This window comes from Delphinus delphis, chromosome 17 (assembly GCF_949987515.2).
Source record: "Delphinus delphis chromosome 17, mDelDel1.2, whole genome shotgun sequence".
In the NCBI taxonomy this organism is placed as follows: domain Eukaryota; kingdom Metazoa; phylum Chordata; class Mammalia; order Artiodactyla; family Delphinidae; genus Delphinus; species Delphinus delphis.
In genome coordinates, this window is record NC_082699.1 from 68,282,794 (window position 1) to 68,309,149 (window position 26,356).

The 26,356-nt window shown below is 52.9% G+C and overlaps 1 long non-coding RNA gene across 1 annotated transcript in view; it reads left to right on the top strand.

Annotated features, from left to right (window-relative positions):
* The window catches only part of LOC132413272 (uncharacterized), a 395,067-nt gene that overhangs the window by 57,803 nt on the left and 310,908 nt on the right, over positions 1-26,356 (top strand). The window contains exon 4 of the long non-coding RNA XR_009516664.2: positions 10,264-10,607. This is a non-coding gene — a long non-coding RNA (uncharacterized lncRNA). The remainder of the gene's footprint in view (positions 1-10,263; positions 10,608-26,356) is intronic.

Here is a 26,356-nt window from a genome sequence, read left to right on the forward strand (position 1 = left end):
AAGCCCGCGCGCAGCAACAAAGACCCAACACAGCCATAAATAAATTTTAAAAAAAAATCGCGAGAGCAAAGCAGAAATATGCAGTGAAGAGGAATGGTTATTGCTAGATGGGGGCTTCTTCACGCTCACCACGAGGGAAGAGAGGGCGTTGGAAATTGACGCTGCATAGCAGGTACCACCCATCTGCATCGTGGCCTGTGTTAGCGTATATAAGTGCCCTTCTGCTGATTGGACACCCAGGAGTGCTCCCAGGGGATGGCAGCCTCAGGATAAATGGGAGAGGGGCAGTGGGTATCAACACTTTTGTAATCAAATAAACATTAAGGGGCAGAGAGGAATTCTCCTACACTGGGAATTCTCCAGTGTCTCGCCGCCCCTGTGTTTGGTGATGCAGGTCACTGGGGTGAAAGAGTTTTGGGGAAGCGTTGAATTTTAGCTTCTGCCATCCGCACAGCAATCCTGTCTCACAGGTTAGGAAACGTGGTCTCAGGTGATTTTGGGTTCACGGCCTTTTCCCAGAGTTGGGGAAGAGCCCGCACGCTCCCTCATGCCTGTGTCCTTGTCCCCTCCCAGTCCTGGCTCGTGAGGTCCGGCGCGTTGGTGGCAGGGCCAGCTTGGTTCAGATCAGCCCTGCCCAGCTACCTGCTGCTTCACACCGCAGAAGCTGATGGCGTCTCTGATGTAAATCTTGTTGCCGGGGGCTGGATGTGCTCGACTCCTGGTACCCAGGGACCCCAGGCTTTATCTGTCCCCAGGCGGAGTCCCTCAGATCAGTTACAGGGTGGGACTGCCCCTCAGCGTGGGTCATGGAAAGAAATGATTAGGGTACAGTTCTTTGGTGCTTTTGGACCTACAGCCAAGAACTGTTCTGGTACCCCGAGAAGAATATCTGCAAATTCCAGCACCAGATACGGATTCAGAAAGAAAACTGAGCAAAACACTTGGAATTCTTTTCCTAATTAATATATGCTTGTTGAAAAATGGCCTCCACAAACTTACAGAAACGTAAAAAGGAGGAAGTGACCTTCCCGTGTCATGTCATCCCTGTAGTTTGGGAGAGAACGTTAACGAAAGGAGTCAGAAAAACCCCGGCTTGGAATCCTGCCGTGACTGTTTCAGTTTCTTAAAGGTCTCACATGAGGGAAAAGTCCTGCCATCTCCAAGGTACTTCGTGAGAGTTACAGGAGACGTTTGATGAAATTCTGTCCAGGGCTGTCATTGGTCCTTTGTGGGTTCAATAAGCGTTCTTTGTCCCCATCCCTGCCCCTTGCTTCTGATCTTCTAGGAATCCAGACATGTGAGAGTATCCATTCTCTGACCTGTTGCACGGGGCCGCCGTCTCCTCCCCCGCCCTGTCCTCTCGCTTGGCTTTTGCTCTCCCACCCACCCCGGTTAGGCAAGGACAGTGGAGCCTCAGGCGTCCAGCTGGGAGCGGCTGTGGTGTTGCAAGACCTGGGCCTGCCTCTGGCTCCAGGCGTGTCCCCCTGAGGGTTTTGGAGGGAGTCCGGGCAGGTTCCGGCCCAATGCACGCTCCTCTTTGCAGACTCTCGAAGGTGCCCACGACACCCACCTCAGTAAGCATGATGTGTGTGTACTTGGCGCCTTGAATTGCCTGAAGGACACCACTTTCTCATCGTTAGCTAATTTGGAAAATGAACGGAAGGGAGATACCTTTGAATTTCGGGAAGTGTGAAGAATGATGTCTGTCATTCAGGTGTGTTCTTGTCTGCTGAGAAACCATTGGCTGCCTTTCAGTTACTGAGCTGCTGGAGCTGGTAATAATGGCTAATACGTGCTGAGCACCTTCTGTGTGTGCGGGCCCTGCCGTGCGCTTTGCCTGCATTATCTCATTTTATCCTCCCAGCAGCCCTATGAAGCCCTATAAGGGCAGCTGTTAATTTCTGCGGAGGAAGGTGAAGCTTCCAAAGGCTAATAAATAAGCCTCCTGGTGTGCACAGTGAGTAAGGAGACAGGATGCGAGTAGGCTGTTGTGATTCCAGAGGCTGAGTCTCCAAGGGGCTATTTCCCTTCCAGAATCTCTCTGCTCCACTCCTTCAGTTAATCGGTGATTCAGAACCGTTCACTTTTCCTTTGGAATCTTTTTGCCTTCTCTCCGTTAGACAAACAGTCTCCATCATTCTGGCCAGGCACAGTGACTGACACAGTAGGTTTGCAGTAAATGCTCAGTGGATGACTATCCAGCATGAGCATTAATTGAGCAGCTACTAGCTGCTAAGCAGCTGCAGGATTGGGTTCTGGGAAACGGGGAATTTAAGGATAACATAGTTGCTATCCTCAAGCTGCTTACGCACAGCTTTGTGATGGAGAAAGCTCAGATACAAATGATGGCAGCTCAGTGTGGGACTAGGGCCGTGGAGAGAACAAGGCCTGTGTGCTTTTAGAGCATATGCCAATTCCGCATATTGGGTCACTGTGCCGGAGCCGGAGCAAATGGGCCAGAGGTGACAGGCTTGGGATTTGAATTGATATGGTGTCTGCCTTTATGCGGTGGGAGCGCTGGGGAAGGGGCAGCAGTGGATTTAGCTGTAAGGCACAGGGGGATGATGAGAAGATTGGGGAAGGCACAGTGAGAGAAAGGGCTTTGCAGGATGAGTAGAAGTTCACCAAGAAGGCTGAGGAAGTCAGTCCCCAGCCCCCGAGAGCCCGGGAGCTCAGGGTGCTGGGAACGTGACCCAAATCCTAAAGCAAGGCCAGGGTTTGGTGTCATGGTGGATCTGAGGAGGCTTGTAGGCTGATGGTTCCGAGTTCAGTTCCACCCCTTGAGAGCTGTGCAACGTGGGGCAAGATGCCTTCCCTCTCCCTGCTGACATTTCTGTAATTCGGGGATTTGAGACCTGTCTCTGCGGTTGTGAGCATTAATGGGGATTAAATGGAATTAAAAAGGGCCTCTTCTGTGACTGGCGACTAATAAACGCTGTTTCTCGTCTTCCTCCTTCTACCGCTCCCACTACCCTGAGCCTCTTTTCCCTTCTACTCAACTTGTACACCTCTCAGGCTGCCCATGATCCGTCCATGAAAACAGCTCCAATCCCGTGCAGGGCTCCCTGAGGTCCTGGAGCACGTCCACTGCAGTTTGTGGGCTCAGTCCTTCAGTGGACTCTTTATTTCCTGTAGCCGCGTTGCTTTAATGAGAAGCTCTTTGCAGGCAGGGTGTGAAATCTTGACTCTCCTTCAGAGTTACTTTCTTGGAGAATATAATGCATCCTAGAGCTTCTCTCTTTGGAGTCTTCAAGGGTGAGTTCTGCTGTCCTGTGAAGAACTGTCTCTTTAGTCCCTGTTGGGTGGCTCAGTTCCGTGGCCCTTTGTCCCCTTTCTTCCTGGGATTTGACTGACAGTTGGGTCTTTGCTGACCTTTCCCTGCGGTTCTTTATGAGCAAAAGCAAACAGAAGGAACTTAAAAAAAAAAAAAAAAGACTTTGAAGGCTTGTCATTTGTAGAAGGAAAGTGTTCATGGCTTTCTCAGTTCATTTCAGTGTCTTAATCACCTTCAGGGTGTAAAGCATCATGGAGGTGAGCTGATTAAATGGAAGGTTTTCTTTTATTGAGGACCTATTATGTGTAAGGGCTTGGATAGGTTAATTCTAATTTCCCGCCTAATTGTGCAAGGCAGAACCTATTTTGCAGGGAGGCAAGTAGATTCAGAGAACTGAAGTTCAAGGTTTCACAGCTGCTTGGTAAGCACTGGAGCTAGAATTCTCACCCTGGTCTGTTTGTAAAACGCTGGTCATTGCTGGGCACGGCTTCCCTCCCGCCCACCCTGCTGTCTGTCTTTCCATCCATCCGTCTGTCTGCCTGCCTCTTTGTCTCTCTTACAATTGCTGGTGCTATTTCTCTCTGGTCTGGTCTAGTTAATGAAAAAGAAAGCTCTTGTGAAGTAATCCCAGGGATCTGTAATCAAGACAGCTGTACCCCCAAAACAGGTGTGTCTGTAGGACAGTCTATGACCAGTGAGGTGTCATCACGTTCTACCTGGGTGGGCGCTGCTCCCAGGTTTCTCCAGGACCATTTGTCTTCTCACCTGCAGGTGGGGAGAAGCAGTCAGGGGTCAGTTATTTTGGGGAGACCCACTGCCGCACTCCCACCCTGTCATCCCTGAGCCTGGTGGGAATGATGTGATGGGCAAACGTCCCACTCTGACGAGGAACCTTCTGGAGCAGCATGTTGTGGGCAACAGGAGACACTTACCTCGGGGAAAGAGCAAAGCCCGGGACCCACTGACAGGTCACTGGGTCGGGGCGTTCTGGTCAGTTCCTGGCGGTGGATACTGATGCCTCGGGAGTCTCTGTTCGTTGCATTTTCTAGCGACCAAACTCCCAAGAGCCCTCCCCAACTCTATCTTCCAGAACCTTCTTATCCTGTCACCCTGCCCCCGGTCTTTCCCTCCATATCCCCCTTCTAAGGCAGGACAGCCTAGTGGTTAGGCAAAAAGGCTGTGGAGGCAGAGCGCCGGGGCTCCTGTCTCAGGGTCTCCGACTCCCGCATGGCTTTGGGCGTACAGCTTGCTGTGTGCCAGTGTCCCCTTTGGAAAACGAGTTTACTACCTCACAGCATTGTTGAGGTCACACAGCATAAGAGAACCAGTGCTCTTGGAGCGAGCTTGCAGGTGGTATGGCCCTGCTCTGCCAGGCCTCTGGTCACGCTGGCTTCAGGAGCAGTGCCTGTCCCAGGCATCGTGTGCCCAGCCCACCCTTTTTCGCTCAAGATTTGCTTCTTATTCTGCATCGTGCAGGTCTTAGCTAGGCCACCCTGGGCAAGTCACTTTACCTCTCTGGGCCTTGTTTCTCAGCTGTTCAGTGAGGAACCGGATTACTTGCAAGGTTTCTTGTGCTCTGACATGCTGGGGCCTCTCACATTCAGTGTGGTCCAGCAGCCTCTTCTCCTCTGTGGAGCACCCACTACCCTGCCACGGGTGCCCGGCCATCACCAGCATATCCGATTGCGGCCATGCACCATCTGCCCGTTCATATCTCTGGATCTCTTGGTATAGCCTGAGAGCTCCCTGAAGGCAGGGATCCTGTCTTTCTTGGCCGATGTGATTTCCAGCTCCTAGCACCATGCCGGACATTGTGAGCATTCGATGTGCAGTTATGATTAGTCACTTAACTATTCCAGCCAACATTTATTGAACCTCTGCTGAGTTCTCAAGGGCTCTGCAGGTCTCCGGGAGCCTGGCTGGACCCGAATGTCAGAATTTTTGAAGAACGGCTCTAATCGGTGGAGGTGGAGGTGGAGGTACCTGGCCTTAGATGGTTCAGTGCAGAGGAACTTCAGTCCGTTGCTGACTTTGGTGAGTGGGGCGGGGCTCAGTCTGCATCTCCCAAGCAACAGTACCGGCTGATCAGGACGGTTGAGGTGACGCTGACTTTCTGCTGAGTCAGGAGCCCCCGTGGGCAGGTCTGGGCCCTGAGCGTTTTGTATACAGTCTCCTCCACATACGAACCCCAGGGGACATGCGTTTCGGTTCCTCGTTTTCATTCAACAGGTGAGGAAACACTTCCAAAGAGCCTAAGGGCTGTGCCCGTGGCCAGCGAGCGACTGACCCCATTGCGATTCCCACCCGGGTTTATCTGGCCCCCGAGCCCCCATCCCCTGAATGAGGAATTGGGCGAGTGGGATGGGGGCGAGTCGGGGAGCATGGGCTGGAAGGCTTGGAAATTCCAAGGCAGCTGATCCGTATCATCCCAGCACACGCTGGGGAGAAACTGAAACGAAGCAAAAAGAGTCAGTCAGCAGTCGGACAGCTGCCGCTTTCCCTGGGAACAAATCTGCTTGATTTATCTCCCCAGGTTAGGCAGGCCCCAGCTCTCGGGGTATCACTGAGAAATAATACGGACACGGCTGGAGAAGTTGCCGCCACTCCCTTCCTCAGAAAAAGATAAAGCAGACACCTGCTTGGTAGCATCCGTGTTGATGGAGTCTCGCGTACCTGAGAGAGAGCGAGGCCAGCTAAGACGGTGCGAGCTTTACCGACTGGATCCTCCCCTTGGGGAACCGGTCCCTCCTCCCCACAGCTGGCCCCCCTCCCCGCCCCGGCAGCTTTCAGAGGTGGCGCGGGCAGCATCTGCTGACTCTTGCTCCTCCTAAAATGAACACTCCGACTGATCACTGCTGCAAGAGAGGGAAAACATACACCCGGAGTCCAGGAGACCCAGAAGCAGAGGGAGGGCTTGGAGGCCAGCCAGGCACCCACTAGGAGACACGCTCTCCGGCTCCCACCATCACAGTCAGAGAGACTGTGTTTCTCTCCCAGTGTCGGCGCCGGGGGCTGCGTGACCTGGCTTTGTGCATTCCGGTCTCTGCCAACCCAGGGTCCCTTAAGCCTTCCTATTCCCAGAGCACTCTCTGTGCATCCCGTCTTTAGGGGAAGCTGATATTTTAGAAAGATGCTCTAGGTGTTGGGTAGGAAATAGAGGCAGGCTGTTTCTCGTTCTTCTTCAGCATGTTCACTACCGGGCAGCGGTCAGCTGTTGGAAATACCTGGTAGGGACGGTCAAGAACGAAGTGACGTATTTGGGCCTGACAGAGGCAGAGGCTAAGAGGGGAAAGACTCAACCAAGAGAATCGGGCCAGGGGCTGTATTTTCTTGTGGGGCAATTCCATGTCAAATTCCGTGTCACTAGGCCAGAGCGAGCTTATTTGTGAAGTGTTTCCCTGATCACCCTCCCCGGGGCAGGGTCAGCTGTAAGGCAGCAGGGCATGAAAATACAAGGCAGAGAGACCTAGAAGGGGCCATTCCCAGGCCTGAGCGGGTGTTGCCACGTCTTCAGTATTCCAGCAAACGTACTTGCACGGGAGACATTAAAAAAAAAAAATGTTACTTAACTTTTTATTGAGGTTACATGCATAAAAAAGCACACATATCAGAAGCATATAAAACAGCTTGATAAGACATCCAGTGTAGCCACCACCGGGATGGATAGAACACTACCAGCGTGTGAGAAGCCCCTTCCTGACCCCTTCCCGTCACTGACTGTCCCTTCCCCCCCTCACTCAGATAACCTTGTCCATAGACTAGGTTGACATGTTTATGTTTTTAATATAAATGACATCACAATGCATTCCCTTGTGTCTGGCTTCTTTCACTCAAAATTACATTTGTGAGATATATTCACATGCTACGTGCAGTTGTAGATCATTCTCGTTGCTCTGTAATATTCCTGTGTGTGTGTGTGTGTGTGTGTGTGTGTGTGTAGTATCCAATCTCCTGCCGGGAGGCGTTTGAGTCGTTTCCAGCGTGTGGCTGTCATGAGTAGCGCTGCCGTGAACATCCGACAGCATCTCTTTTGGCGAACATCGGTACACATTTCTGTGAGTTTATACCTAAGCGTGGAATATGTAAAGCATATATTCAGCTCTGGTGGATAATGCAAAACAGCTTCCCAAAGTGGTTGTTTGTCTTTCTTTCTTCAGAATGTCTGTGCACCGGCTTGTGTGAAAATTCCACTTCCCCAGCCAAGCCAGTCCTGGGTATTGCCTGTCTTTTTTTATTTTGGCTAATCCATTACAGGAAGAGCAAATGACCCAAAAGGAGTCACCTAGCAGAGGAAACAGAACTGCTCCCTGAGGGAGAAGGGTTGCTGTTTGATGGTCCTAGAAGCCGTGGTGTGCAGCGCCCTGCATCCTAAGTTCTTGCAGGTGGAGTCCGTGGCAGAGCTGCCTTCGTGCGAGAACGTCGGCACTGCCCCTGCCCCTGGTCAGGGACCACCGCTTTGCTGCAGTAATACCCAACAGACCATGGAATAACTCTTCCCCAGGTGACAGAGCTTTAATGTACCCAACGCCAGCAAAACAAACTGGGCTTCATATTTGCCTGTGGGCCTCAGTAAACATTTAACAAGACTATGTGCCCCCTTCCCTCCCCTGCCATTAACCGGGGCTGGTGCCGTAAATCCCTGCCCCCCTCCTGCCGTAAGCAGCCCCTCTCAGCCGACCCGACTCCGGTCCTAACTTTCTGGTGCGGTGCTGCTCCTGGGCCAGAGCCGAGGAAGAAAGAGGGGCGGTTGTGAGGGGTCCTGGGACAGACCGCCCTCGACGGGTGGGAGGCCGCCTCCATTTGATGTGTGAAGTAAGGGCTGACCCTGAGCCCTGAGTGTGTGCCCAGCAACGTGCCGAGTGCTTTATGTTGCTTATTTCATGTCAGCCTCACAGCACTGCCAAGAAGTGGGTAGATGTGATTTACTCCCATTTTACAGATGAGGAAACCAAGGGTGAAGAATATTTCCCCAGAGTAACATAGCTAGTAAATTTGGTAGCGTGACTTCCAACTCTAACGTTTCAGCCACTCTCCTGTACTTTTGTCTCGACATTTAAGCTTCCTTTTGAACCCATCTTTCTCTTGGGTCTAAAAGCTGTGTCAGTCGGTTTAAATGGAGCAAGGGGACTCACTCTTTGACCTCTGGTCGCTGAAGAATGAGTAACACAGAGGATGGATGCCCTTTGGCGTGGCTGCAACAATAGATGGAATAATGACCCCCCAAGATGCCCATGTCCTAATCCCCAGAACCTGTGAATGTGGTACCTTACTTGTCACAAGGGACTTTGCAGATAAGATTAAGGTTCAGGACCTTGAGCTAGATTATCTTGGATCATCTGGGTGGGTCCAGTGTAATCTCATGGGACCTTAAAAGTGGAAGAGGGGGGCAGAAGAGTTAGAGGAGATGAGATGATGGAAACGGGCTGAGAGGTGCTGTGATAGAGGAAGATGGAGGGAAGGGCCACTAGCCGAGGAATGTGGGCAGCCTCTAGAAGCTGGAAAAGACAAGGAAGCGGATTCTTCTTAGAACCTTCAGAAAGGAACACAGCCTGCCGACACCTTGATTTGAGCTTAGTGGGACCTGTGTTGGACTTCTGGCCTCCAGAACTGTAGGCTCATGAATTGTGCTGTCTTTTACCACTAAGTATTGGAAAATGTGTAATTGCAGCAGTGGTTGCTGTTGATGACAGTTGGCGTAATGGTCAAGCTCATGGGCTTTGGAGCCAGGTTGCCTGATTTCAAATCCCTGTTCTGTGGTTTTTCTAGCTGTGTGACCTTGGGCGAGTGGCTTAAGCTGTCTGGGCCTCAGCTTTCTCATCTCTGAAGTCAGATGAGAATGTTCTATAACGCGTAGGGTTGTGGGTGAGGATTAAATGAGGATTCTATGCAGGGGGAACGTCCGGAACTAAGTTTTAGCCACGGCCCTTCGGGTAGGCATCCCGGATCAGGGCGCAGACTCAGGAGACAGGTTGGGCTCAGATTCGGGCTCTACTCTTCCTAGTTGTCTATGGCTATCTTTCCTCATCTGGAAAATAAGGGCAGGAGTCTCAGGGTGGCTGGGGATTGTATCAGATGGGGGCCAGAGCTTTTAGCAGGGTAACTGCTGTTCCGTAAGGGCAGGTATTGTTATCATGGGTGGGTAGGTGGCTGTTGAACCCCAAGCCCTAAGCATTGTGGATCCATCTGTTTTTTTTTTTTTTTTTAAACATCTTTATTGGGGTATAATTGCTTTACAATGGTGTGTTAGTTTCTGCTTTATAACAAAGTGAATCAGTTATACATATACATATGTTCCCATATCTCTTCCCTCTTGCGTCTCCCTCCCTCCCACATCTGTTTGTTTTTCAGTTATCTTTAGAGTAAGTTAAGTACTCCGGGTTAGGAGACCAAGGTCTCCCCATATAGCTATAACAGTACTGAGTACCTGGTAGGCGCTCAGCAGTTGCTGAAGGAATGAATAAAAAAGGAACAGGCCCCAGGCCCTGCCCCTGAAGACGTTCATAGCACAGGACAAGGCCTGGAAGGACGCCAAGGCTTTGCGGTTATCTTTAAAAAGAAAACAGAGAACTACTTCCTACCAGCTGACCCCAAACCCCCTCAGCTGGGACCTCTGGGCCCTGCAGGGGAACCCAGGGCAGGGTGCCAGGCCTGGCTGTGCCGGTCACTCCCTAAGCCAGCCACCTAACCTTTCCGGAACTTTCTGTCCTCCTCTTTATAACGGGCGTACCTCAGCCCCTTTGCCCTACTTGGATAGTTCCTAAGGAGGAACCCTAAGCAGTAGAAAGTTCCCTTGGTGAGAGGGCTCTGGTGCCTGTAGGACACTCCCCCTCGGTCTCTGGCCTCACCTCTATTTTAGTGTCAGAGCTGCAGGGCCTTATTTTTAGTGATTCCCCTCTCAACGTCTTAGGTCAAACGTAAGGAAGGAAGAGTAACTGCTGCTCTGGGTCCGTGATTGTAACAAGGTCGATTTTTCTCCTTCCCATCCCCAGGCTTGATCTTTTGACCAGAACGGAATTAAAAAGATGGTCCCTCGTGGTGGCCGCGCCTGTCAGCTGCGTGGAGCTTCCCTAAAGGCTTTTCTGAGCCGCGTGGATGTACAGTGATTCTCGGCCGCCTGAGGAATAACGCTGGTGGAAGCCCTCTCTCCAATGACACACACCGCCCCATTTCTGGATGCTAAAGGTGGTTTTGGGAAGGCCCTGGCTGAGTGCCTCGCGGATTCCTGCAGCCCGGGTGCCCCTGGTGGACGGAGGACTGAAGCTTCCTGCCTTTGCTGCCGACAGGAATGTTCGGTTGGGGCTCTGCCAGCTCCCTTGGGGGCTCCCTATGAAACGTAAGGCCACCTTCTCCTTGTTCACGTATCTCCCGCGTGTTCTGTCCAGCACCCACCTGGGCTTCAGGTGCGAGGTCACCACCACGTGGCCGGCTCTCAGAAGGGGCTGGCATTTAACGAGCTCGCTCTGTGTGTCTGGCATCGTGGTGGGTGTGTGTGTGGGACAGATGGAAATGGAAAGTTGCCTCCAAGGAGCCGTCACTGATGTTGTCATCGTGCCTGTCACCCTCTACTGATTTGCCCGGTTCGTGTGTCTGTCCTCATCTACCAGATCATACGTGCCTTGAAGGCCAGGGCCTCTTCTGTGTGGCTCTGTGTCTCCAAGACACTGTATAGTGCCTGGCACGTCTCCTGCTGCAGAAAGGGTGAATGAGGACATGATCGTTGGCGAGTTAAGACACTGCAGGCACCGCTGGGTTCCTGTGGAGCCAGACGGGCCTGGGTTGGAATCTGTGAATCGTGTCTGTGGAGTGACTCGGGACAAGGGACTCCTGGATTGCTTGCCCTTCTCTACTCAGTGGGGGTGACTCATCGTCGTCCTTCATAGGGTTGGTGTTGGTCCCAAAATAGTCGTGCACGTGCCGACACCCAGTGTCGTGTCTGGCGCACAGCAGATGCTCAGCACGTGGTAGGGAAGGTCACTCACGGCTGCCTGGGGGAAGGCTTCCAGGAAGGAGGGGTGTTGCTTGGGCCTTGGAAGTCTTTCTGAGCAGAGCCAGGTGGGCCGTGCTGGCCTTTGAACTGGGAACTGCTGGTTGGCGTGGACAGTTGATCAAAGGTCCCCGTCCCCAGAGCCCACGGGAAGGCCGAGCGGCCGGCCGGCAGCAGGCAAGGAAAAGGGGCCTCCTGTCCGCGAGTGGCCGGACTTGGGCTCGGCGACGGAGGACTGCGGCAGTTCTGCAGTTGACAAGCTGTCCTGACCGGGCAGCCGTGAGGTTGGTGGCTCTGAGGGATGTTGCCTTAGCGTTGTGCTGCCCACAGGAGAGTGGCGGCTCCGACAGCCAGTGCCCCGTGCGCTCAGGCCACCTGGGACCACCTGGCACTTGGCTGCCAGGACGGCACGAGGGGCGGTGCCTGGGGTTCGATTTTGGTTGCGTTCTCTCCGGTTCTGCTCAGGCCCGACGGCGCTTGTGAGCACGGCTTTCCCTGACCTCCTCGTGGAAGTAGTGGCCCTCTGGTTATTCCCCGCTGTCCTGGTCCACAGCTCCGCCATGCGTCGTGATATTATAACCACTTAGGCAAGGTATTTGATTTCCTCTCTTTCTCCCACCCTAGAAGGTAAGCTGAGGTCAGGAGACCTGTGTGCCTTGTTCACAGCCTAAACACACAGCAGGCCTCTTATTTACTGCATCGTAGTTGATCAGGTCAGGTGGTGATCCACAGAAATCAGGTGGTGATCTCTTTCGGCGGCTGTGAAGAGGACAGACTAGAGGGAGACACGCTTTTTGAGCATCTGTGTAACTTGGTCAGCCCAGCAGTTCCCCCGGCGGACAGCAGTGTGCCCATTTTACAGCTGAGAGCGTTGAGCGGCCATGTAACTTGCCCAAGGTTATTCATCCAAGAGAAGGCAGAGCAGGAGGCTGAGAAGGGTGTTGTGTATGGTGTGCGTGTGGTGTGTGAGGTTTGTGTGGTGTGTGAGGTGTGTTTGTATGTGTGTGTGTTTGTGGTGTGTGTGTTGTGTGTGTTGTGTGAGGTGTGTGTGTGGTGTTTGTGGTGTGTGTGTTGTGTGTGGTGTGTGTGTGTTGTGTGTGGTGCGTGTGTGTGTGGTGTGTGTGTGTGTAGCACTGCCTGCTGTGGAATGCTCCTGGGGTCCTTAGGTTGGGGTTCCTCTTTGTCACCTGGGAGAGACAGGCTTTCAGTAAGAACTCTGTGCTCCCTGTATGGAGGAAGCAGGCCCCATGCTGGGCGGCAGGACCAGGTGTGGTTGGGGTCACAGTACAGCCCCCAGGGGTCCACGGTCTGCTGGGAGGAATTGGTGACAGTTGCTCTGCTCGCTGCTGTCCACGGCCAAGCAGGACAGGGAGAGGAGTCCTGTGGGGCGGGCTCTTGAGGGTCTGGGGGTCCTTGGAGGGTTGGGAGGTTGGGCTGGGCTTGCAATGGCCATCAGAGCTCTTCCTAGGGATGTGAGGGGTTCAGCTAGGCAAGTGAGTGGGGACACCGAGGCACAGCACTGCCCCTTCCGATTCTGCCCTCCCAGGCCCCTCGCATGTCTTCTGCCATCTCCCCGCGCCCTCCTGCTGCAGAGTTGCGCCCTCACTTATCACATGGCCCGCAGCCCTGCTTTTTCTCCTTTTATCAGTTACTCCCTAGAATAACCCCATTGTGGTGGTCTGGGTTATCTCACGCTCCTCCCGGGAGGGGGTGGGTGGGCTCGGGCACCAGAAGGCACAGAATGGTCACGGCGAGAAGTAAGATGCCCGCTTTCCCCCCTCTCTGGCTGCTCCGAGCAGCTGCCCCGTGTCTGCGAGGCTGCACCCTGCAGGCACAGATGTAGGAATAATCGCCATTTGTTAAGCCACGTGCTGTGCAGGGCACGTGTCAGACCTTATTCCATTCCAGCCCCAGACCAGACCTATGGGGTGGGCACTAGAACAGTCTCTTTTAGTGCTGAAGTAACTGGGAGCCCAGACAGGCAAAGCAGGTCTCCCCCAGGGAACACAGGCAGGATTGGAACACAGTTCTCACTGATTCCAAAGCCGCTGGTTCACGCAGCTTGGAACTGGGAGACATAACTTCTACTCCCTTCTTAGCCCCCAGTGACTGTGTGACCTCGGGCAGATCGCCTCCCTTCTCTGGGCCTTGGTATCCTCATTGCTAGGGAGACTGTCTAATTTCTCTTCTAGCCTGGGAGTGAAGGCAGCAGCACTTGCTCTGGGAAGGCAGGTGTAAGCCAGGATGCCTCTGGTGCTGTCGGTCCTGGTGGGCCTGGCGCTGCTGCTATGCTGCCACTTTCTGGGTCCACATCGGCTTCTCCAGTTTTTCCTTTGCAATTGTGTGGCCAGTTCACATTTCTGCTTGGCCTAATACCATCTCACAAGTCTGTTTTTAGCTGCTTGGAAGAACCCATTTTTCTTTGAGCCCTGTTACCCCAGGCTGCTGCTAGAGCATGCCCGACCTTTTTTTTTCTAAAATTTAATTAACTGATAGGCCCTTGTGGTGATTGATAGCACACATTCTAGTTGACGGGGGAGGGTCTGGGGGATGCAGGGCTGCCCCCCACCTCCACGGACACCCCACCCAGCATTCCTGGAGATGGCTTAGCAGCCTGGACCTGTTCTCCCATGGCGGGGCCTGGGCTCCACACAGGCTGAGTCTGGAGACCAGGCTTGTCACTGAACAGCCATGGGGTTGCTTAACGGATGGTGTTTATCAAAGCTTGATTAATCTTCCAACCTGGGGAAGTGGGTGGAACCCCACTTTTACACATGAAGAAACTGAGGTTCAGAGAGATCCAGAAAACTACCAAGATTATCTCAGGAGAGCGCGGAGAAGCTGGCATGCCCTTCTATCTGTCAGCATTCAGCCTCCCTGCTCCTGCTTGGCCTGTGGTTCTCAAGAGTGCAGTGAGGTGTACAAGGTGCCTCTAGGTTATAGAGGGGCAAACTTAAAAAAAATTGTTTTATATTTATTTTAACTTGAATTAGAAAAAGACCATGATTGGCATAGGAGACGTGTGATTTTTCGGATATTACTGCTTAGGATGTAGTTATGTAAGTTACAAAAAGGTCAGTTTTGCAAAAATGTTAAGGTAGCAACATGTGGACACAGCCCTCCTGCAGAGCGCTGAATTTGGAGCACATGTCCTTGCTTCGACTGGTGGCACTTTGGCTGTGTGGCCCCGGCCACATCACTGGAGACAGAGTGTTCCTCAGACTGACCTGAGTAGCTCTATGTCACTGTGCTGTTTAGTCCACTGTGATCCTCCCTAAATCCAGAAGATTCATGATGAAACGACTGCACAGCTTAGTCTGAAGCTAGATTGAAAACAAAAAGAATCTCGGGATGATAGTGCTTTGTAATCCTATAATTCTGCTCGAATTGACAAAGTCAGCTGATCTCAGCCCTGCCAACTCTATTCTACTTATTGAGCACCAAAGTTTTCCAATCAACTCCTGTATTACTCTCTGGGATTGGATTATGAAGTAGTAAATATCACCACTATGCAATCAATCCATGACTCATTCATTCATGTTTTTTTCATTCATTTCTCCTCAGTAAATAGGGGATAAATACTACCTACCCTATGGGCTTATTGTGAGAATTAAATAAGAGATCATACTGAAGGGCTTACTTCAGTGCCTGACATATAATCAGCACTCAGGGATTATTCGCTATTTTTAAACCAAGTGTTAAAATGGAGTTAGAGGATCAAAACATACAGACCTATGGAAATAAAGACCATTGAGGATGCGTGAGTTACTAGTATTGAACAGTAAGTTTAGTTCTGAGTTCCTGGTTAGCACGACACACTGACTAGATTATATTTGTGTCTAAATCAAGTCTTGGCAAACCTTTTCTCTCAAGGGTTGAGTAGTAAATATCTTTGGCTTTGTGGGCTGTACAGTTCTGTCACTACTAGTCAGTTCTGCCTTTGTGTCTGGAAAGCAGCCATAGACAGTATGTAGATGAATGGACATGGCTGTGTTCCCATAAAACTTTATTTATAAGAACTGGCAATAGGGACTTCCCTGGTGGTGCAGTGGTCAAGAATCCCCCTGCCAATGCAGGGGACACGGGTTCGAGCCCTGGTCCAGGAAGATCCCACGTGCTGTGGAGCATCTAAGCCCGTGCGCCACAACTACTGAGCCTGCACTCTAGAGCCCGCAAGCCACAACTACTGAAGCCCACACGCCTAGAGCCTGTGCTCCGCAAGAAGAGAAGCCACCACAATGAGAAGCCCGCGCACTGCAACAAAGAGTAGCCCTTGCTCACCGCAACTAGAGAAAGCCCACACCAGCAATGAAGACCCAATGCAGCCAAAAATAAATAAATTAATTAAAAAAAAAAGAACTGGCAAAGGGCCTACAGGCTATAGTTTGCCCCTTGGTCTAAATGAAGGAAACCTGTTTGTCTTTGAAAGTGAGAGACTCCTCCTGGATATAAACACTAAAGAAAACTTGTTACAAGATGTAGTCTTTATATGAGGCTCGTTAAGCAGCATGTGGATGGTACTTTCTTTGGGGTTTTACGGAAAATCCAAAAGACCTTCACACTGCTGGTTCTCTTACCGTTTGCATAGCAGACATTTGTTGAAGGCTTATTACGTGCCATCCTCTGATGCTCTGACCCACAGTACAACCTAAAGACACGTGCATTGTGGCAGGGGCTGCAGCGTTAGCAAGGGGTCATCTTGGTGACTCTTCAGGGTGTCATTTCACAGGAGTGTTTTCAGTGTTGGATGCTCTTTCCAGCCCTGGAATTACACACAGGCCTCCGTGCTAATTTGAGTGGCAGGCCCGGGCGCCCAGATCCTACCTCACAGGGTGCCTGGGACCGACTGGGAGATCCTTGCCCTCCTTTGGCTGAGAGCTGCAGTTGTTGGAAGACGGCGGTCTTTGGAGCAAAACACAGCCAGGTTGTGAAACTTTGCTGTTTCATAGCTGTGTGACTTTGCTGTAGTTCCTAAACCTCTCTGAGCCTCACGTTCATCATAGCAAAGTCAGGACCATAACACCACTGAATCTCTAGTTCTTACCTGAGTATTTGCTCCTTCAGTGTTAGCTCCTCCCTGTGGGGGCCCAGGGGCTGCTGCTGGCCCTCCCTCATCCCAGGAAGCCAGGTCCTGGCTTTTTCAGCTGGAGCCTGAAGTGTGAGAATGGCCGTCCCCTCCTCCTGGGTGAGTGTTTAGTGTAAAAAGGCTTGAGAAAACACTGGCCTGCGGAATTCCAAAGTTAATGAAGGGGGCAGATTCCAGGATGGTCTCTGTTTGACCTCTCACCCTTTCCCCAACACCCTGTTATCCCTGAGCGGGTTTGGAGGCAATGGAAGGTTTATAGCTACTACACAAAAAATTTCTCACGCAGTGGGGCAGGGCCATGGCCTTGGCCGCTGGAAGCCTGGGTCAGCGTGGGTGAGTTTGAGCCTCTTCCCTGTGGCGCCTGTTTAACCTGGCTAATGTGAGAGGCAGGGCAGGCCATCGGGGGAGAAGGGGAGCATATTTGAGAAAGCTGGGGAATGATTCTCAATTTCTCCAAAGGAGGGGCAGAGTGAGGGGCTGTGTGAGAAGTTTGAAAGGAGACTCGGCTGCCTTAAAAAAAAGGGGGAACATTTTCTTCATTATTCTGACATTAGAACCCATACATTCTATTCAGTTAGGACTAGGGGTGTAGGATAAAGAGAACACGCTTTTGTGGGTGGCTGCAGTTTCAGGAGATGCTGTCTGCCTTTGCTTTATAGAACCTTCAGGGAAAAGGCTTTGGAGGCCAGAGCTAGGCAGTGACGTGCCATAGCTTAGGACGCTGGAGGCTGGAGTCCAGCTCTGTCTGTGTCTGCCACTCTGGGACTCGGGTGGCTATGGTGGGCCCTCGAGGAGCTTCGGGGCCTTGGCTTTGTGCTTGCGTTCCCATCTGCCCTGGTTGCTCTCTCTTCTCACCTGTCCCCTTCCTGGCACCCATGGTGGTGGGGGGAAGCTTGGTCCCCCTTTCTTGGTCCTGTTAAAGTGTCAGCCGTGCTCATAGCTGGTTTTGCAGGGCAGTTGCTGGCAGTGGGGTCTTTCCCTCCCGTCTACCTATCTGCTACCGTCTATGACTCCGCATGGGGGTGGGGATTTCTGGGGAGAGGGGGTCGGCTCCACCTAGTTACCAGGAACGGCCCTGAGCCTCCCCATCTCCCCCGTGGAGGCTTATCTGGCTCCAGCCACAGAGCAGCTGCTCCCGGTGAGGTCTCTGAGTCACTCAGAGGTTCAGGACTGGCTTTGGCAGGCGATGACGTAAACAAATAAACATGAGCCAGGACAAGCCCCCAGCTTTCTGCTCACCCAGGGGCCCGGGAAACGCCTTGTTGCATGTTCGGGGAATATGAGGATGCTCGTCAGAAAGCGAATTTTCCTGATGGAGAAATGCTCCAGGGAGGTGATGGGGGTGTGTTAGAAAAATCTGGTGTTTCCTGGCTGTGTAATCTTGGGGAGGATGCTTGGCCTCTCTGGGCCTTCATCGCCTCCTCTGTGAAGCTGGTTATTGTGAAATTTAGATGACCTCAGTCTAAAACCCAGCTGGTGGTTAGTCCCCCTTCTCGGAACCTGACGCAGAGTAAACCCCTGACTTGGGCCAGATTTGCGAGGCAGATTGCTTCTGAGACTGTCCTGTTTTCCAGTTGTTGAGTCAGCTCACGCTGTTCTTCGGACTTCTCTGAGGCTTCAGCTCCACGCCTTTCACTGAAGGGGCGGTCCTTGCCTTGTGCCCCTCGTGCGCTTGTTGAGAGGACCGGGTGAGTCACCACTGGGAAGGTGCCTGAGGGCTGGGCAGCGTAGCCGTGTCTGGTTGAGTGGCAGAGCCCAGCATTGGTGGCTGAGCCTGATTCCTGGGGAGGGAGTGTGAAGGGGGCGGAGGTGACTGGGTCGAGCACATGCCAGAGGGTTAAGGCCAAGTGGCACTGGACCGCTGAGGCGTGTTCGGGATGCAGGCAGCCCCGGCCCCCTTTAAAGTAGCGGTGCTCTGGGGGTGCTCTGGGTGCCCCCAGCTCTCTGCTCCACTCCGTCCTTCTCGGTGACTCTGCTGCGTTTGGGGGTTTCTTTGCATGATGTGAGTCATCCAGATCTGAAACACAAACCAAGAAGCCACAAAGGGCCACTTATCAATGACCCTGTTCCCACCCCCAGGATTAACAAGTGTCACGTGATGTTGCGTGTTTGCTTTGGATCATTGCTTTTGTAGATATTAAAAAAAAACTAGAGATGAGGGCTTCCCTGGTGGCACAGTGGTTGAGAGTCCGCCTGCCGATGCTGGAGATGCGGGTTCGTGCCCCGGTCCGGGAGGATCCCACATGCCGCGGAGCGGCTGGGCCCGTGAGCCATGGCCGCTGAGCCTGCGCGTCCGGAGCCTGTGCTCCGCAACGGGAGAAGCCACAGCAGTGAGAGGCCCGCGTACCGCAAAAAAAAAAAAAAAAAAAAAAAAACAAACTAGAGATAAAATGGACGTTTGTAGGGCCTCTTCTCCCATTCCATTTCCTTCCCTTCACAGAAGTACCACTCTTCTGAACTTGGTCTGTCTGGAGGGCATTCGAGCACCCTTTGGATACTTGAAATTCTTGTGGAAGTGGCGTGATGTAGGGTGTGATGGCTGCAGTTCGCTCCTTTCACCCCTCATTATGTTTGGGTGATGCCGCCGCTGTGGCTGATACTTCATGCCCCTCGTGGTAGACTTTGGGCTGTTTCCAGGTTTCTGCGGCCACAGGCAACACTGGGGTGAGCTTCCCTGCACACATCTCCAGGTACACGCGTAGGTGTCCCCAGGGACGCAGGGCGTGGCGTAGGCACACTTTCAGCCTTGCCACAGGTTGCTGCACTGCCGTCCTGAGGCTTCATCTGCTCCCTAGGTAGCACCACCTCCACGTGGCTTTGAGGTTTCCAAGTTGACATTGCGTTTGAATTCAGATAGCATTGGTGTTTTGCATCTTCCTGAGGTTGATAAATGCTTCGATAGCAACACAAATAATGGTGAAAGGGGAAATTAGGGGAAATTCAGGCTCAGGCTAAGCAGACTGTGGTGTGGTGAGTAGGTGAGGAAACACTTACGGACACATCGGGCGTCCTGTGCTCCCAGGTGTCAGGATGCGGGGCATGAAGGGGAGGACTCTTTTCTTGCTGCCTGGAGAAGCCAGTGCTTTCCTGATGCTTCTATGGTATAATGTTTGAGTCTTGTTCTCAAACGTTCTGTCAAGTGGTCACGTCTGGCACAGTGGGCATAGCAGGGGTCGATGTGTAGGCACTGATGGTACAGTGCTTGGGTATCTGTTACCCTTTGTTGAGTTCCCACGATGTGCCAAGATGGAACTAATTCTCCCAGCCACCCCGACAGGTGTAAATGCTATCCGAATCTAACGTCACAGGTTTGAACACGCAGGCTCAGATGGGTTCACATACCCAGCGAGTAAGGCTGAAGCTGGGATTCTGACCTTCCCTGGGACCTGACCAGGTTCCCCAGGCTGCCTGCTCCCTGCCCCAGAAATGTCAAAACGCATCGCGGGAAAAGCCAGGACTCTGGTCCCAGATGGACAGAGGGGATCCTGCGGGGGGCCTGGCTCTCTGTGCCTGATGGGAGTGACACTAGCCTGCTCTATTTACAGTCCCTGGTTCTCCCGCGGTGTCTCCGGAAGTCACGACCTGCTGGCCGGCACTTGGGGAGGACAGGAAGTTGTAACCCTGGCTCTGCTGGCTTGCTGGGGGCATGTTGTTCCCGTGGCCACAGGGGAGACGGGGTGGGGCAGGCAGGACTGTGGGAACAAAAAAACCCCTACAGCAGACAATTCAGGTCATATAGTGGACGACTCCTGGGTTATTAGGAGATGACTCAAATGACCAGATTTGGGTCAGGAAGCCTGGGCTGCAGGAAGATAATGTGAAATCTTTGGATTTTTCCGGGAGTTCTTGCCTTTTAAAGGATTTTTTTTTTTCTAAGTTATCAGCCGAGGGATCATGGATTTTGGATTTTCCGAGGCAGGGGTTTATGGGGAATATGGGGGTGTTTGGAGGGGGCGGGTGGGGGGGGAGGGGTGGGAGCTGAGGAAGAGGAAGATGGGGCAGGAATGGGCACATTCCACCCCAGCTTCTTCCGGATTCAGTTTCTCTCCCAGGAACAAGGGGCTGATTCACGTGGCTCCAGCGGCCTCGCCGGCCTGGAGTTGGGCCCGTGCCTGCCAGTGACTAAGGAGGAAATGCCATTTCACTTATCCTGTGGCCCCGCATCCTTCAGGCTCTTGTCTATCTGCATTTTGCGGCTGCTTCATCTTTTTGGCATTTGCCTCTTTCCTTTCTTTTTCTTCTGGGTAATATGCTGAGGCGACGTGGGCTACGACTCCATGAAACCCAACCAAACTTCCGTCTTCCACACACCGTTGGTCTCGGGCGAGCTGGGCTTCGTGTTTTCAAGGCGGTCTGCAGTTTGGAGAGTTGGTCCGTGTGACTTGTGCGTTGTCAGTCCTGTAGCGTTCCAGGCAGTTCTGAATCCGAGGTGGGACTTCTGGTTAAAAACGTCCAGGTGGAATTTTTAGATGGGAGAGCCGCCACTGTCTGAGGGCCACTGTCACAAGGGGGTGAAGGGCACCACCATCACCGGTGGTGAGAGGAGATGGCAGATCTTCTGGGAGGCGTTCCACCTCGGCCAGTCCCTGCTGGTCTTGGCTTTGAGCCCAGCTGGGGGGTCTGCAGGGCCTCCTGGCTCCCCTGGCACAGCCAGCTGCTCTGTCCTGTGTGCTCTTTTCTCTGATATGCTTCTGCCGCGTGGGTCTGTCTCTGCCAGGAGCCCGGGAGCGTTTCTGGTGGGAGGACAAGGTTTTGGCTCACCTTGTACTCAAAGCCCTTAACGTGGGGCCAGTTCGTGTTTGTGGATGAATGCAGAGCTCTCCAGAGACCCGGTTGGGACTTTTCAGATTTAAAGGGGATGGGATCCTGCAGGCTGCTTTTCCCCTTGTGTACCAGTCAGAGGTTGTAAGTGAATGTCTGCTGTGTTCTCAGGGTTGGTCTGAGAAGGACATGCCTCCCCCTCCCTAAATCAGATGAGACGGCAGGAAACCAGTATAAAAGGGGATTAATAAAATGGTGTGTCTCAGAGTGAGGAAGCCTGCGTTTGCACCGTGGCCTTGTTACTTATGAGCAGGTGACCCTAGACCGAGCAGTTCTCCGAGCCTCAGTTTCCCCAGCTGCAAAATGGGAGCAGTACTACCCTCCCACACTCAGGGGCTGGTTTCCTGAGCGGGCGCATGCAGATTTAATATGGGGAGGGAGCTGTCTGGGGAGTGACCCATGGACTCTGCTTTTCATTTATGAGCTCAGTGGGCGGGATGGACCTTTCAGAACTGCTGGGAGCTCTGCTGGGGGTCAGTGCTGTCCTTAGGGGGCCTGGTGTGTGGGGGGCGGGTATGGGGGTCCAGGAATGGGGAGGCCTGCATGGTGGAAAGCCGGGCAATGGGCAGCCCCTGCAGAGACACAGGGATTACCCTCTGGGAGGCAGTGACCAGCCATCTGGAGCAGAGGTTGCGGGGAAACTGTTTGGCCAAAGGATTTTGGAACCAGACAGAAACAGGGCCCTCCGAGCTCTTTCGCTTCTAGGATTGTTCTGGGATTGTCCCCGAGGCTGGGACTCACCCTGTGCCTGCAGCTCGAGAGTGAGAGCGGCAGGAGGTTTTTCTAATTGGGGGCGGGGCGGGGGGCACAGAGGCTGTGCTTATGGGGCCAGCCCCGAGGCTCCCGCGCACCATGTCCATCCTCGACCCTGCCTCGAGGCCAGCTCTGCTACATTAGGGCTGGGGGAGCGGTTAGCGGGGTGTGGGTGTCCCCTGGCTGTTTGGGGAGGGCGATGGGGTGATGGGAGTGCTGAGAGGTGTGGAGTGATGAAAACATGCACAACGGGGTGACGCTTCTGAAGCTGGTTTTTCTTCCTTAACACATTTCCTAGCTTTGGAACCTGCTCTGTTGCCTGGGCCTCTCTGAGCTTTGGTGTCCTGATCTGCAGGCTGGGGGTAGGGACCTCCGTTTTGTGGGGCAGGTGTGAAATCCTGACCTGAAATGGTCATGCTTGAAGGAGGCCGACAAAGAAGCCTAATAATCCCTTCCTATTTTCTTTTCTTTTTTATTTTAATTAATTAATTAATCGGCTGCATTGGGTCTTCGTTGCTGCGCGCGGGCTTTGTCTAGTTGCGGCAAGCGGGGGCTACTCTTCGTTGTGGTGCGCGGTCTTCTCATTGCGGTGGCTTCTCATGTTGCAGAGCACGGGCTCTAGGCGCGCGGGCTTCGGTAGTTGCGGCTCGCGGGCTCTGAAGAGCAGGCTCAGTAGCTGTGGCGCACGGGCTTAGTTGCTCCGTGGCATGTGGGATCTTCCCGGACCAGGGCTCGAACCCATGTCCCCTGCACTGGCAGGCGGATTCTTAACCACTGTGCCACCAGGGAAGCCCCCTCCCTAGTTTCTTAACTGTTCTCTGTCACTGGTAAATCTCTGTTGGACTGATACCCTATGAAGCCCATACCAGTCAGATCAGTGAAATTAAATGGCTCCCTGATGATAGTAATTAGATTAGTAACAAATAATCAGAGCTAACATTCATCTAGTGCTTATTAAGTCCTGGGCAATGCACATCAGGCCTCATCTGTTATATGATTTAATTCCCTCAATCATCCTAGGATTGCAGTGCTATAATTTGCCCCATTTTACAGATGAGAAAAATGGAGGATCAGAGAGGCTGAGTACAGTGTCTGAGGTCACACAGCTGAAAAGTGGCTGCATTGGTATTCCAGCCCCAGCAGTCTGGTTCCAGAGCCTGTGCTGTTAATCACTGTACTAGCTTGCCAGGAGGAGGGAGAGAGACAGAGAGAGAGAGAGAGAGAGAGAGAGAGAGAGTGTGTGTGTGTGTGTGTGTGTGTGTGTGTGTGGTGGAGGGCATTAGAGATCATTGTAAGGCATTTCTGTGCTAACATATTGGTGGGAGAGGCTTGCTTGCAGAAGCTCTGACAAAGACACCACAGTTGAGGATTCTGGAAGGGATGGGGATGTGGGCTTTACTCAGGCTCCCACAGCTTGTCAGTCCCAGTGCCTGCACTGGGAGGGTCTGGGGCAGCACCTGTGGACACCCACCTGCTCCTCTGCCGGCTCTGCACTGTGTGGGATGAGGCGGGGGCCCGACAGGACTCCCGGAACTGCCTGACCTCCCCATCTGGGCTCCATGTCTGCCCAGCTCCTCTCAGGAACTCCTCCCTCTGGTTGACCGCCAGGGTCCTTTGATCTGGACATTGCTTTTTCGGGCAGTGTGTCAGCTGAGTGGATCCAGGTGCATCTGTTTCGGGGACACCCCCCCACCTCCAGGAACACTGCCTCCTGCCTGCTGCGCCCCGGACCCGCACAACAGAGTGGCTGCTGCTCCCGGCTGCCAGGCTTAACCTGCTGGCCTGGCAAAGGCTCTGCAGGGCTGTAGACCATGACCACTGCAGCCGCTGTGAAGTACGGAGCTGGAGCCCCCAGGGAGACGACGGTCCCAAGGAACAGGCTCCTGCGAGCCGGGCGCTGCTTGGGGCCCTGTCTTGTCACGACTACAACCCCTGTGTACTCACTGTCTTACAGACAGGAGACTGAGGCCCAGGGAGGTTAAGCAACTTGCCCAGCGCCAGCTGTGTATCTGCGGGCGTGCTTAGTGCGCCTGTCCTGCTCTGGGAAATCGAGTGTGTCTGTTGTGACCCGGGGTCGGGGCTGCACGGGACCTCCTGGCTCCATCCGGGTCTCAGATTCCTCTTATCTTTTGGCGAAGACAGAAAGTGCGGCTTTCCTTCCCATAAACTGTTTTAACTGAACCTCACCGCAGGTCCCTGGGCGGTGCTGGTTTCAGGATGGATAAAGAATGGGCGCGGCTGGGGCGGGACGTTGGCGGATGGGGAGGGGGCAAGGGTGCAGCCGGCCTTTGGAGGCGACTTGGATTTGAGTGCCCCCGGTTGGGTGAGCCTCGGGCGTTTGGCCATCTCTTCACTGCCTCGAGGGGAGAGTCCGTTTCCTCAGATGCCGCCTGCTTTTCAGTTCTGTGACCCCGCAGTTTGAGCATTTGGAGCTGGGACTCAGCTCGCTGTGCAGAAATCTATACTAAACACATAGACAGTTTAGGAAGAAGGATTGTCTGTTTCACTGAAGGTTATATAATCCTAATAGCTAAAGTTTAGAGCAGTTCCCAGGCGTCTTTACACATGTCAGCTCATGAAACCCACACAGCTACTCTCTGAGATCGATACTATTATCACCGCTCCCATTTTACAGATGAAGACACTGAGGCTCAGGGGAGTTAAGTAATCTGCCAGAGATCCCTCAGCTAGGTGGCCGAGTGGGGATTTGAACCAAGGGAGAGGCTGCAGAGTCATGCAGGTGACACTCTGCTGGGTTATAGCACTGCACTCAGAGAGGGGCATCCAGCCTTCTGGGGCTGACTCTGCCCCATGTTACCGGAGAAGTCGGATTATCCCCATTGTGAGAGATGAGGAAAGACGGCTCCGAGCAGTTAAGGAATTTGCCAGAACTCAACAAGTTGTAAATGGCGGCATTAGGATTGAACCCAGGCGGACTGACTCCAAATACAGGGTCACTCTTATACCCTCTCCTTTCTTCCTAACTCGGAGGCTCAGCTCACGTCACCTCGTCCAGCCAGCCTTTCCGTGCAGGTGCCTGTGCTCCGCTGTTTTGGAGTGGGTGGTTTCCCCAGCGTCCTCCCCGTCAGTCCCGCAGGGTCAAGCACAGTGTCCTCGTTGCTTCTGCTCCCCGGCACCTCCATTCAAGCCAGGATTTCCCCTGCATGTAGGATGATCAGAAAACGTGGTCCATTGAGCTGGGCCCTGCGTGTGCCCTTTGGTGCCGGCAAGCCACAGGGCGTCAAGATGAATCCCGGGCCATGTGTGCTTCCCTCGTAGCCAGGTCCCTTGAGGTCCAGCCTGCTCTGGCCACCCGCCTACAGGGATCATTTTCTAACGTGGACTCCTCACATCCCTTACAGGGAGGCAAAGATTTGTAGCTGAAAGAAGACGGAAGACGAGGGTTTGAGTCATGGTTCTACTGTGTGATCCTGGTTGATTCTCTTAAACCCTCAGTTTCCCTAAATGTGCAATGGGAGAGAATGAGGAACACCTACCTCATGTCCTTCCTGGGTCATCCATGCAGGGCAGGTCCGTGCTGGCGCTTGACAATGATTTGTCGCACAAACAATTCAATGAGTAGTAGGCAGTCAGGGACCTCAGTTGTGGGCTTGGTCCAGGAGTTAGACTTACAGTTATCCTTGGTATGCACTCAGCCCAGGACTGAACGCACAGTAGGTCGTCAGGAAATAGTTGTGAATTGATTTGTCGGTACAGGCGTACATCGTTCTATTGCTCTTTGTAGATATCGCGTCTTTTACAAATTGAAAGTTTGAGGCAACCCTGCGTGGAGCAAGTCTATCGGCGCCATTTTTCCAACAGCGTTTGCTCACTTCGTGTCTCTGTGTCACATTTTGGTAATTCTCACAATATTTCAAACTTTTTCATTGCTGTTATATTTGTTATGATGATCTGTGATCTTTGGATGATTACAACTGTAATTTTTTGGTTTTCTTTTGTATTTTTTTTTTTTGCGGTACGCGGGCCTCTCACTGCTGTGGCCTCTCCCGTTGCGGAGCACAGGCTCCGGACGCGCAGGCTCAGCGGCCATGGCTCACGGGCCCAGCTGCTCTGCGGCATGTGGGATCTTCCCGGACCGGGGCACGAACCCATGTCCCCTGCATTGGCAGGCGGACTCCCAACCACTGCGCCACCAGGGAAGCCCTTCTTTTGTATTTTTAAATTAAGGTATGTACATCGTTTTTTTTTTTTTTTTTTAGAGATAACGCTGTTGCATGCTTAACAGACTACACTATGGTGTAAACGTAACTTTTGTGTGCACTGGGAAACCAAAAAAATTCGTGCGCCCCTCTTTATTGCCGTATTGCTTTATTGCCGTGGTCTGGAACCAAACCTGTAATATCTCCGAGGCATGCTTGTATTTATTCATAACCGAGCTGGAGACGGGCGATTTCGTCCTGGTCTCTGGATTTGGGCT